Source organism: Spinacia oleracea, chromosome 2 (genome assembly GCF_020520425.1).
Source record: "Spinacia oleracea cultivar Varoflay chromosome 2, BTI_SOV_V1, whole genome shotgun sequence".
Lineage (NCBI taxonomy): Eukaryota > Viridiplantae > Streptophyta > Magnoliopsida > Caryophyllales > Amaranthaceae > Spinacia > Spinacia oleracea.
The window spans coordinates 91,084,111-91,092,932 of NC_079488.1; the positions used below are offsets into that span (position 1 = coordinate 91,084,111).

Sequence of the window (8,822 nt, forward strand, 5' to 3'; positions counted from 1 at the left end):
ATTAAGCCCAACCCCTTTGTTCTGACCCAATATCCCAAAGTAAGCTCTTTTTATTTATTTATTTAAACACTCATATTAATCAATTGTCATCATACAAATTTCATGATAATTTCAGATTTATGTTTTGACTGAAAATTTGGATTTAAATAATATTTTCGTTAATTAATGAAATTAAATAATATTCATGTAAATCGATTTATGAAATTTTGATTGAAATTTCGTTTAATAATATTTTCAAGAAATTATAAACATTTATAATTTTATTAAATTCATCATTTCAATATTCACTATTTATAAAATTATTATTTATGAATTTATCAATCTAAATGTTATACGAAAATAAATAGTTACTTAAACATTTCAATAAAATAAATTATTAATAATGATTTAAAATATAATTTGTCAGATTTTTGGGAATAAATAATATTTCATTAATTCCGAAATTATAAAATACATATTCATTATTTTAAAATCGTATTAGTTTTTAAGAAATTTATCGTTTTAATAATTAATTCAATAATTTGATACTTTGAAAGAAATCGGACTCGGAGCTCAGGACGAACGAACCAAGGAAAAAGGCCTGGAAAATCATGGAATTGAGGTAACGGTTATTGCTAGTACCCGCATTCCCTTCGAAATGTATTTATGAATGATGTTATGAATGATTGATGTTTTATAATGATGTTTTATGAATTGCGGGATTACAAGTATGATTTGATTGAATTGTTTTAATTTGATTGAATTGTTTTACGATAATGCAGCTTTATGCAAAGTATTGATTTAATGAATTATTATTCCTGAAAGAAATGATTTTATGAAATAACGAGATTTAATGGTTTATCGAACCACCCTGAATGATTGAGATTTTCCTGATTAATGTTCGATTAAAAGAAATGTAAACATGATAAATAAAAGTGTAAGAACTGGTCAAGTTCCCCTGATATGGAGCCCAGGCTCCCCCTAATAAGAATCACTGGCTTCCCCTGATATGGAGCCCAGGCTCCCCCTGATAAGAAGCACTGGCTTCCCCTGATATGGAACCAAGGTTCCCCCTGATAAGAAGCACTGGCTTCCCCTGATATGGAACCAAGGTTCCCCCTGAAATGAAGCACTGGCTTCCCCTGTTATGGAGCATTGACTCCCCCTGTTATGAAGCACTGGTTTCCCCTGTTCGTAGGAGACGTCCTACCATGTTTTCCTGTAAAGTCATGACGACCAGAATAAATACTGTTAAAAGGAAAAAGATTAATGAAATGACGTTCCTGAAACTAATGTTCCTGAAATGATGATATTGATTTATTAAATGTTTTACTATATTCTATTCTCCTTGTTTATTAAATAAAATGAATTGAAATGATATTACGATGCTAGGGTAACTTGTTACTGAGTCTTCGGCTCACCGTTTTGTTTTCCGTTTTAGGTACTGCTGGGGACCACGGAAACGAGTAGTGGCGAGGATTTCACTATTACCAAGTTCACCTAAGTTAATGTTAAGTTGTAACAAGTTTAAGTAAAGATTCTTGATTAAGTTTCGTACTTTTATTAAGGAATTGAGAAGGATGATTATGTGAATTTTGGAGTTTAATAGCTTATGATTGATAGTTGCCTTGTAATTCCCAAGAGGGAGTTACGGCTGTAATGTCCCGACCGAATTAGGTTATTTCCGCTGCTAAGTATTCCTTAATAAGTGATTTAGAGGTCGGGGTGTTACATGTAGTGTCTTATTTTCGTTTCGATGGGTACATTAAGAATATCAAAATGTTATAATTTTATCTAATGTATTATTAGAATAAAAATGATACAAAATGCTCTTTGGCAAACGTGAAAATTAGAAACTATAACATTTTTTTTAAAGCGATGAGTACGTAGTACATAGTAAGTGTTTTATTATTTGTTACAAAATTTAAAGAATTACCCAATCATTTTTTTTCTAAATAAACCCGCACAAATCATTACCAAATGTGTTTGGTGATATTATTTTAAGAAGGTGAGGGATTAGACACAAATCTCACAGAGACTAAAAGAAAAGAAATTATATAAATTATATAACCAAATGTAGAAACAAAAAAACCAATTAAAACTTTATATGTAAATCTAAAAAAGAAATTAGAGATTAAAATCTGATCATATAGAACTATATAGTTTGATCATCTTGATTGATTTTATCCAAATCAATTTTTATAGAGAATCCAAATTATATTATGAGAGTATCAATTTAATTAATTTTTCATTCACAAATTCTTATTTACAATGGGTGTACAATAAATATTGTACACCAGAGTAAAAGTTAACTCAAAATGCCTAAAAGTTAAGCATATATATGTTAAAGTTATCTATTTTTTGGTGATAATTTTTTTTATTTTAGGAAAACTTATTTCTTCAAAATCACTAATAATGTATAAAATTAATCATCTAACCCTTTAAAATATTTATCTATCAACTTTTTTTTACTAATATAAAAGTTAATCAAAACTAGATTAAAGTTACAAAAAAATGGGTAAAAGTTATCTTGGTGTACAATAAATTTATTGTACACCTTGTGCGATCAAAACCTTTTGTTTTTCATTAGATAGATGTCAAATCTTTTGAATTTATCACTTTTTATTTTCTACTAGACAATATTTCTTAAAATCTATCGATGGAGGTGTGATTTACTATGATACAAATACAACATTTTCTAAATTTTTAAGTCTTATCTTACAAATTAGTACTACTATTTTTTTGTTAAATAACTTGAAGTATACTACTACACGTATGTTTTTAATTTTACAATAGTTTATTCTTTAATTTTATTGTCTAGATCTTGTTCATTAATCTTGACTCCTCGAGCATATAATTGTCGGCAAAAATTACAAATTGCTACCTAAGTTCTTCAACATAGAGTTATATAGTGTCTCATATAATTTCATATGTCCATAGCCACGCTTCTTGACTCGTGCTCTTGAGTCAATAAATTTTTAGCTTTTGTACAAAATACTTTATCTTTTACATTTTATCATGTCCACACTTAATTGTGGGGCATTTGAAATTCTAGTGTATAATTATATTAATAAATATATAATCAAATTTATAATGTTATACTTTTTAGATTCGAATAGAAAATAACTTTTAGAAAAGCATATTACTACTATGCATAACAATGATTTTGGATATTATAATTGAGTGTAATATTAATTACATATAAACATTGATGATCGAGCATATATTTGTATCCTACAACAATTAAGGGGATGCTAAATTTTGAAACCAAAAGTTTTGAATTGTTGTATATCTCTCCTCTCATCCATTTCAAACAACCAAACACATTATATACTTCATATTTTCAGGATTTCTATGAGTGTCACGATATTTATTTTGTTGTCATTGCTGCTGCTACTACTACTATTACAACAAAAAAGTAGTCTATTTATAATGTTTTGATGATTGGAAGTTCAACTTTGTGTTAAACTCTACTTTATCACAATATTAAAAAGTAAATAAAAACTCTTAGTATAATATTGGATAAAATCCTACATAACAGAAGATCATTTTATTTATGGAGTATTAAATTAATTTAAAAACTCCATTCAATTCCGATTTGTTAGTTTTTTCTTATGTGACGCTTGATTATTTTAATTCTAAATTAAATTGTTATCTCTTTATCATTCGTCGAATTTCAATGATTGCTTATGTGGCGCTCTAATAATTAGGTATGGAAAATACTAATTGCAGGTAGTATTTTTCCTAAATGCAGAATAACTAAATATTACTTAAATATTATTTTTCCTAAATTGCCCCTTTTCTAATTATTCTTTTTTTCAATCTAAAACTCATATAATCATTCTAATATTCAATTACATGTTAATTAACAACTCTATGAAGTCTTTAACTTTAACTTTACCCTACAAATCTATGGATAACAATGGTGAACCACACAACGATAATTATTACTGTACTTAATATTTGCAAGTTTAGTTTTTCTTTAACAAAAAAGGTAGTCAAATTTCAACGAATAACGAGAAACCCAGATGAAATTTCCACTAAAGATAAAAAAAATTAAGGTTTAAGTGCGTAAACACTGTAGCTGTAATCCCCCGTAAATTTATAAATTTTATTAAATATATTTTAACGTATATTATTTATAATTAAATAGAATTTATGAAGTTTAGTAATAAATATATATTTAACGTAATTTATTTTTATACGTTCTAAATATTTCAACGATTTATGAAATCAAAAAAAATAATTTTAGAATTTTATGTTGAAAAGAATTTGAATTGCGAAAACACGTTCGATTGAATTTGGAAAACAATATTAACTGGTTTTGGATTCAAACAAACTCAATTCTAATCCTAGCCCAAATTGACAAAGCCCAAAACAAGAAAACCCATATTATCAACCCATAATTCAACTTCACGTAAAATCAAGAAAGCCAAAAACCCTCTTCTCTCCTCTCCTCCAATTCACGTGAAAAGCAAGCAAACTCTCTCTCTGCTTCAGCCACCGCCGCCCTCCTTGCTGTTGTCCCTCACGCCGCCGGCCAACCACCTCAGACGCTCCTCCTCCGTCGCGTGCAACCTTCCTCGCCGGTAACTCCTTCTTCCTCATTTTCTCCTTCGGTTTTCCTTCTCCCTTTCGTTCTCTCCTCCTTAATGCTTGTGTTCATTTGTTGCGAAAGCCACCTGCACCCCGTCGCTGCCGCCAACCAACCAGCACCGGCCGTTGGCCCCTTCCCTTCTCCTTCGCGAAGCATCAACACTCCTCCTTTTCTTTCTCCTCTGCGTGCGTTTCCTCCTGCTTGCACCACCAGCCACCTTCGGTCACCCTGCTGCGCCACCACCCATCGCCGCGCTGCCACTGTGGCATCGCCGTGCTGCTGCACCAACCGCCGTCAGCTCTTCCTCCCTTCACTTTTTGGTTTACTCCTAACCCTAAGCTAATTTAATGTTTTAATTATGTTTAATTAATTTAATTTATGTTTTCTTGAATTAAATTTTATAGTTTTATAATTTAATTATGAATTTCAGATTATATGTTTTGCATAATCAAATTATTAATTTTCAGATTATGTAATTGAATTGGAATTTGAATTTTAATTATTTAAAGCATGAAATTTTAAGGTTTTAAAGGTTTAATAGTTTTGAAATCATGGTAGAATGATTATAAATTATTAAAGTTATTGTTTTTATGATTTCAAAGTTTTGGGAGTAGTTTGAAATTAGTTATATTGCTGAAAATTTAAAGTATGATGTTTGCGAAGAGTTTTCAACGAATTTCAATAATTAATATAATAATTATGATGCTAGGAAACCAAATATTCAAGTTTCGATATTGAAAAATGTTCTAATTATGTTTAGGAAGGGTTTGAAGCTCCCTAATGTTGTTGAAAATTCAATATGAATTGATATGAGTCTATATTGGTTGTTGTTAGGTGGAGAATTCTCCGTAGGCGACTTTTGAATTATTAAAGTGGTCTTGCAGTTTGTTTACACAAGGTACGTACATACCTGCGTGCTTGGAATGTGTGCTAATTGTTGAAATCATGTTGATATTATTGTTGAACTTGGTGATGTTGATATTATAGACAAACTTGGTTATATGAAATGTGCATGTTTAATACTGTTGGACAAACTTATTGAACTTATTTTGCACTATAAGAACTGTAACATGTTAGTATGGATGTTTGATACAAACATGTTGGTTGGGAACACTAGATTATTCTATATGATTGGGTTGGATCAATTGGTTGTTGTTCCCTTTCTATCTTTTCACTACTTTATAAGGGCGGAGGACCTTGTTTAGTAAGTTGAAACTCTATGCCCATATACAGGGTTGCTCATGGTTAAAGGAAAGGTTGGTTAAGTTGGAATGAGTCTTGATTGATGCTTTTATGATCACTTACTTAATTCCAAGATAAAAACAGTTGTGAACAAATGTGAATTGTCTGTCTTATGTAATGGTTGAGTCATAACGGAATCTCAATTTGTAAATCATGTAAAGTGAAACTGAATAGCAATAGCTTTAGACTGTGCACGTCTGAAGTGACGGACAAACAGGAGTTGGGGTTCATGGTGGTAGCCCATGGCCTTTAATTCGGACCGGATTGATCACCGTGTCCTATTTTTATTTAAACGTTCCTCGATATCGCAGGTCACTGAGGTTACGGAGTCGCGCCCGTACCTCGTCTTCCTTAGTGAAGACTTCTGGATGGTCAACTCGGTCCATTGTCTATTTCAACTAAAATAATATTTTTGCTAAAAGTCTAGCCTAGTCTAGTCTGGTCAAGTATGGTCGTCAAACTATCATGTTTTGTCTGCCCTTGTTTGTGTTCATTAGTATCATGTTAGGGTTGTTCGTTTAATAGAATCATGTAAGGATTATTATTGATTTAGTATGTAGTACTCAGCTTTGCTGATTACGTGCTTTTGCTTGTGCATGTTGATCATGGCTATGCCTTATTGATCCTGTGATGACCCAATCTTTGGTGAGCAGTCTCTAAGGATCAATAAGCATTGTCCATCTGCAGGTTTGAAGATGTTGCATCATTGGGATCGGGAATAGAGAGCTTGTATTTAGTTTTGATTTGCTAAGTTGACTTGGGTTTGCTTAATTGGACTTTAAACTTGTCATACTATTTATATTTCCTTATTTTCGTTGGTTGATTTTTGGGACTAAACCTGTAATCGATTATTTATAAACCTAAAGTTAGTTTTATGTTTTCCGCTGCAAAATTCTGAATAAGCCGTTACGTTTTCACACGGGCGATAATGCCTTGATAATTCTCTACGTTTATATTAAAAGGTTATTTTAGAAAAGAGAGAATTGTCGGGGTGTTACAAAGTGGTATCTAGAAGCTAAGGTTTTACTTTAATAAATTTTTAGGCGCCTAACTATCTAGTTATTTAAAATAAAATTCTTAAAAATCGAGCTTCTATGATTATAGTGTTCAAAAATTGGTACTTTTTTTTGGGGGGCCGATTTCCTTTTATCTTGTTTGAAAGAACATAATATTTTTATTTAAATTCGAAATCAAATTATTTATTCAAGTTAAAGCGATACTTTCGAAATTTTTATTTTTCTTATTATTTATTATTCAAAAAATGAGTACATTTTTTAAAGAAGTTCAAAAAAAAAAAAAAAAAAAAAATTTAGTTGTTTCAAGATTTAGAATTCGTTATTTAGGAAATATAAACTTTTTCGAATTAATAACTTTATTTTCGAATTTATTCGCTACGCATTTCCTTAATTTATTTCACTTTATTTATTTTATATTTTTATTTATGTTATTATTCTATGTTATAATTTTCTTATATTATCGTCGTTTTACTTTGTTAATTAAATTATTTCAATGCTTTAGTTTATGAGAGATGGGTAGTATAAAAAGGGCATATAAGATAGAATTATATGTGCATTAGTAGCTAGTCAATGATAAGAAGTTGATTGTTATGAACGTGCGTGTACTAAATGTTTAAGTGTTGCATTTAAATCTGCATTAGAGAGATTGTTTGATTCCATCGAACTTATTGCTTTATTGAACTTTGATTATGGTTTGGTTGGGAAATCGTTAGTGAGGCCTTAAGTTGTTTCTTTAAGGAATAAAATATCCCTTTATGAAGAAAGTCGTGTTTGGATGTGAGTATTTTGCTAGATACAAGACCAACCCATCTTAATAAGAGAGACCATCATAGCACCCACTACCTAACCAAAAATGCCATACCTAGAACTCAAATATAGGTTTAAAGACATGCATTCTGATGATGGAACACCAAAGTTGATTAAGTATGGGACTAGGGATGGTAGGTAGAGATATGACGTAGAGATCCTGACCACCATTATTGAGGTCGTAGAAAATGGGTTCAAGGAGGGTAGAAACTCATGGAGTCATGCTTGGGATGCAGTTATAGAAGAACCTATTAGAGTTGTAAATATCTAGAGGGAAATGATGTAACCGTGGAGAATGAGAATGTAGTGGTTGAGGCAAATAACCCTAACCCAGTGGCCCATGAGCCTACCATTGAGATTCCTAGTGAGTCGGATGTGGAACCTAAAGGTGATGGTGAGGTGGCAAGTGAGTCTCATCAAGATAAAGACATGAAAGAAGACTCATACTCGGAAGAAGAATTCGACGAATATTGAAGATCTAGATCTTACTCCACAAGTTTCCAAGGAAAGAATAGGTAGGCAAGATGCCTTAAACATTTGAAGTTGTAATAGTTAGTTAGTTCTTTTATGTTTTAAAGAATAAGTGGCATATCAGCAACGGTTTAAAGTTAAAGCAATAAGAGTTTGAGTTATTCTTTATTCTCTTCAAGGATATAATAAGCCTTTATAGAGTTAGCAATAGAAGTTAAAGTATTCATTTCCAGTTTGAGAGTTTCGTTATTCAACAACAATAGTTTATGTTTGTGTCGTAGAACCTTTATGTTAATTTGAGGACAAGTGCGTTATTATGGTTTAGAAATTGTTATTAACATTCTTTTGAGGAATAGAGTTAGATTATTGATAATCCAAATGATCAAAAGTTTATTTTGGGCACGCGAATGGGAATATTATTACTTATTTGTTGTGATTGAACTTCCATTCATTGGTTTTCAAATTTTATGTCCTTGATAGGGATATTTTCTTGAATGAGTGACAATGATTGCTCTATTATTGGTGTACATTCTTGAATAAGTGTTTGTTGATGCGATCTCTATGATCAAATCTAAATTTCTTTCGTAGAGGGGACATATGAGTTATGTATCGTAGAGTAATTAATTTTAGGTCGCACACTAGAATGTCAAGCAATAGTGAGTTAGTTGCTACTATTCGCCTTTTGGCGGGAAGACTGGCTGAAGAGAGAA

General features: G+C 31.0%; 1 long non-coding RNA gene across 1 annotated transcript; it reads left to right on the forward strand.

Annotated features, from left to right (window-relative positions):
* Window positions 1-5,296: 5,296 nt before the first annotated feature.
* Window positions 5,297-6,693, forward strand: LOC130467078 (uncharacterized). The gene is made up of 2 exons (XR_008927246.1): window positions 5,297-5,474; window positions 6,472-6,693. It is a non-coding gene; the product is annotated as an uncharacterized lncRNA (long non-coding RNA).
* The last annotated feature ends 2,129 nt before the right edge of the window (window positions 6,694-8,822 follow it).